Raw genomic sequence first — 4,807 nt, 5'->3', positions numbered from 1 at the left:
TTGGATGGTGATATTTTTAGTAGAATATAACAAAATATGGAGAGTATTTGAAACATCAATATAGGGATTGACCTAGTTGCTGGCTCTTAGCAAAATAGGCATGGATTTCAATGGAGGTTTGGTCTGAATCTGGCTTAAAAATCAGGTCCTTGGAGTGGTTATGAAGCAACTGCAAAAATAAAATAGGTGTATCACATAAAAACCTTTATTATGTAAAAAAGCTTATTTGACTGGTTTAGCATACAGGTTTGGAAAATGATGGGGCTTTTTATTATTAAGGGAACAAATATCTGATATTCTAGTTTAGAATCCCATTGTGCAACCTTACACTTGTTCATAAGTAATCTACTTGACTTTTATGGGACTACTTGTGAGTAAGCATTCACCAACCCTCACATAATGCCATGCAGGTAGTGTTTCAGCAATAATGATCCTTCTAATTACTGTGAGGTTAAGGCAAAATAGAGATGAAATCTCTGCAGTGTCCAAGAAAATTGTTTTATAGCTGCTTTTAGGATACAGACACACATGGAGATTCTACTTGTTTATATCCCAGAATAAAAAATTTCATGAGTTTTACCAGCTGTTTAAAACACACGGGATATAATTTGCTTTGATTACATTTTAAAAGGAAGTAATTTATGTTGTGTCAATGCAAATGGAAAGCTAATAAAATCAGCACAATTTAGCTCTAAATTTCACCCTCAGTTTAACCTCTTCACAAGGCTTCAAACAGGCAGGTCTGCATACGTGGTTTTAGTTTTACATGCAAGAATATAGTTTTTGCGTTCAAATGCAAAAATAAAAATGGAGTTTGCCTTTAGTTAGCCTCCTGTCCTTGTAGCTTTGGAGTGCTGCAGTGTGTTAGTGGCATCCGTCTGTAAGGAACTAGGAACTGACTTCCATGAAAACTATATTTATCAGAAAAGAGAAGAGAATTCTCCATTTAGTTCACTGCAGATCACATATGCTAAACTCTAAATATAATTTATTTTCTCTGCTTTAAAGTTGATGGAACACCCAAAGTATTCCAATTTGCATTAGACTTCTGAGATGTTTACAGCCCCCACCTTCCCAGTTCCACATGTGTAATATCTTATCTACAAAGCTCTGGCATATAACAGGTCAGAGATGATTGGTGGAGTGTATTATCTAGATGGACATCTTCAATCCTGAACACATCATGGAGCCTCTTTAAATATTTTTGCATGTGATAGATTTCTGTTTGGGTTTTAATCCTCTATTCCTGTCTTCTCTGCTGATGACTAAAACATCCAGGGGACAGGATGGTCTTTGACAATAAGTACACAAGATATTTATAATAACAGGACATTGCACTCTGCATTTTGTTTTAGCATGTGTGGGGGGAATAATAATTGTATTCAGACTTGAAATGGCTTGGGTTACTCAGTTCAGAGCACAAGCACCTGCAGCAAATTAATTTGTTGTAGCACATTAATTATCTCATAGCTTCTATTTAGGCTGCAGCTGTTGCTATTATGTTAATAATGTTTTTTATCACCACTGTATACAACAGGTTATGGTAACAGAGAAAATTTTTAGGGTGGGGTGGTTTTTTATTTAATTTTTCTTGAGAAATTTGGGGGGAAAACTAAACACACAAGCATCGATCAGGCATTTAGCATTCTAGTTATTAACTGATTTGAAAGAGAATGGGTAACTGAAATTAGAAAAGAATAACAATAGACAAAGATGGCGCGTGCAGAATTTGTGAAAGCAAAAAAGAAGAAGAGGTGAAAAAAACAGAAAGAAAGAAACACCGAACACCGCAGTGCTGGGGTGGCGAGTGTGCGGGTGGGGGCGGGGAAAATGCTGCAGTTTTCGTGAAATAATAAGGTGGAAAAAAAGGCATACAAAGAGTAGGTTTTTCATTGTCTGTAAAATATAAACACAGATGAATTCTGTCTTTGGTTTGTTCATGCTTTTCACTCTGCACAGCAGGGATGTTCTTAAGAAGTTGCCCTCTGCGAAATTTCACTAAATGGAAACCGTGGACCCTGCATGATGTGATTATAATCACACCAGCCATTCTTTTTACATAATTTTTTGTTTAAAATCCAGTAATGCTTCTTGGTTTAAAATCTATCTATCTATCTATCTATCTACATGTAGACATGTATATAAAACTGTGCTGTTTTACACCCCTATAGCAAAGTGTGAGCTGAAGCTATAACTGGTTATACCCCATCTACAAATCTCAATGGACTCAAAAACAATATGAAAATTTTTAGCTGACAAGAACATGTCTGCTGCCTGCAGTCACTGCAATAGCTCACCATGTTGCCTACTAACCAAAAGATCAAAAATTATCGATTTCATGGCGCTGCGTGCTCAGGATAGAAAAGCTACTTTAAAATTTGCATTATTTAAGAAATGAATTAAGAGAAAAGTCTCGTGTTTTGGAACACTCTGGAATGTAAAAATGGCTTTATATTTTAATCTTATCAATGATTTACTATAATTCTATTATTTTTAGCAGCTGGGGTCTGGAAATGATTTTTTGCCGATGAATTTAGGATTTTGCCGCAGTATACATCTGCAGTCCCAGAATCCTCTGGTAAGATAATCCCTCTTGCGATGGGGGAAACGCCTTTAACCTTTTCGTGAATGAAAAAATATGCAACCATTTTGAAATAAAAAGGGGGAAAGAATGATGATTTCTAAGAGCTGGAATGATATTTACTCTGCATTGAAAGACCACTGAAGGGAAAACATACTGTAAGCGCTTTGTCTTTTTGCGTTTGTAGTTATTGTCTCCATTGCTCATACGCTTCCTTCCATGGTGACCGTAAATATGTACTTCTAGATTATGGTTCTATCCATGTTTCATGCTACTAAAAAATCAAGAACTAAGATCTAAGATGTATGCAGCATTTCCTATATATAATTACGGAATCACCCCAACTACCACCCAAATGCAACTTTTCATAATAATTTTCATTGAATTTGCTCAGTGGATTCTGAGATTACTTGTATAAGAGGAGCCAACTTTCTAAAGGACAAGAGGCATTTACAACTACTTAGCCTTTTCAGCTAGAAAGAAATCAAAAGATTCAACTGAGCTATGAGATGTGTTGCAAATCTGAAGTCCTAGTCCATAAATACCCTATCTGAAAATCCATTAAATGAAACTTTTATCCTGATGCATAATATTTTCAGATTACATGTTAATTAGAAAAGTCTACATAGTCAGTCTCCATAGGAAAATCTGGCCTTAACATTTAGCATTTTCAGATTACACATTGTTTAAGAGGTCAGTTTGAACCAGGAAAATTTGCCCAATTGCTTTTTTTTTTCCCTTTTAAAAAAGGACTGAAACTTTATATACCCAATCACATTTTTAATATTTTAATGTTCACTATATAGACCTGATATTTAAGGTTTTTTTTATATACTGCTGATATTTTAAAGGGTTTACAAATATGAGAAACCAATGGCTTCATGTGGATGAAGTTGAGCGGGGGAGAGGAAGGTAGGTATGACACCTTTGCTACTGCTATTGTTTTCATTTGTTTCTTCTGCAAGGCTGGCCGAGCATAGCAGTAACATATTGATTTAGCTAGTAAGGCAAGTTACCTAATCAGTAGGAGTCAGATATATTTTTAAAAGAAAACTGAAGCTCTGTGGGATACTAGACACGACAAATTCAAAAGGGGAACAGAGCTGAGGATTTCTTTTGACCTCGTTCATAATTGGCCATTTCTATTTTATAAATGTAAATCATTGCTGATATTATGCATTTGATTAGCAATTGTTAAAATATATTTATTTGGAAAGTACATAGCTTCATGTTTGCTCATTTTTGCTTTGTCTGCTGCTTAATATGCCAGTAATCAGATATTGTGATGAGTAATCCCTCAGCTGCTAGATCAGTTGGACACTTTTTTTCAGTAACTGAAACATACCTTAAATATAAACTTAAACTGTTGCTGAATTCACACAAATTGTATTCAGGCATGTAACATTGATGCATGTTATAAGAATCTAGAATGAAAAAGTAAAGAGAGAGAATAATCCTTTAATTTTTCCCCCCCTGAAATGAAATCTATTCATTACTAATGTCTGTTTCTCATACTTAAAATAATACTTAGAGTACTATATGCTTTATATTCTTTCAACCAACTACTGTAGTTTGACTTTCGTGTCAGTTTATAAATAATATTTTAACGTCTGCCTTCATTTTAACTGGATGATCTCCAGTTAAGGCTCTATCATTTTTGTCTCATAATTCTGAGGGAACTCAAACCTGGCCAGTAATCACACTTGTCTAATTCATTCATTTTTTTTCTTTTCTGAAGTGCCTGCACACAGTAGGTATTTTACCAAAGTCAAATCTGACCAGTGCACCCATTTGCCTTATTACAGAAAAGTTTCCCCCTTTTAAAATAAAACAGTTCTCAACTAAGCAGCAGGCATTAACTTGATTAGCTGTATATCTCAAATCAAGTACTTAAACATTTGCAAGCCTCTACAGTCTTTTTCCTCTGTCTACTATACCAAGGTACAAAATATTTGTTCTTTTATATTACCAAAACTTTACTTCAGAGAAAGTAGTATTTTTTTTCCTTTTTCTTTTTTGTGAAATGGCCAGCTTGTTTTATTTTGTTGTTGATAAACTGAACATATCACCAGTCATGATTTAAAAAAAACCCCAAACAAAACTTGTAATTGATTCTTAAAACTGCTGCTAAAATGCATAGTTAGAAGCCATTATGCATATGTTTTTAAGATGAGTCTGGAAAAATCAAAGATTCAGGCCCAACGTCTTAGACATTTCTTTCATTGT

The 4,807-nt window shown here is 34.6% G+C and overlaps 1 long non-coding RNA gene across 1 annotated transcript in view; it reads right to left on the bottom strand.

Annotated features, from left to right (window-relative positions):
- Nucleotides 1–262: 262 nt before the first annotated feature.
- Nucleotides 263–4,807, bottom strand: part of LOC112551511 — a 6,472-nt gene continuing 1,927 nt past the window's right edge. The window contains exons 2-3 of the long non-coding RNA XR_003095797.1: nt 3,927–4,005; nt 263–911 (exon numbers count right to left, since the gene is read on the bottom strand). This is a non-coding gene — a long non-coding RNA (uncharacterized LOC112551511). The remainder of the gene's footprint in view (nt 912–3,926; nt 4,006–4,807) is intronic.

This window comes from Alligator sinensis, unplaced genomic scaffold (genome assembly GCF_000455745.1).
Source record: "Alligator sinensis unplaced genomic scaffold, ASM45574v1 scaffold470_1, whole genome shotgun sequence".
Classification (NCBI taxonomy): domain Eukaryota; kingdom Metazoa; phylum Chordata; order Crocodylia; family Alligatoridae; genus Alligator; species Alligator sinensis.
This window is presented reverse-complemented; position numbering and strand designations above follow the sequence as displayed.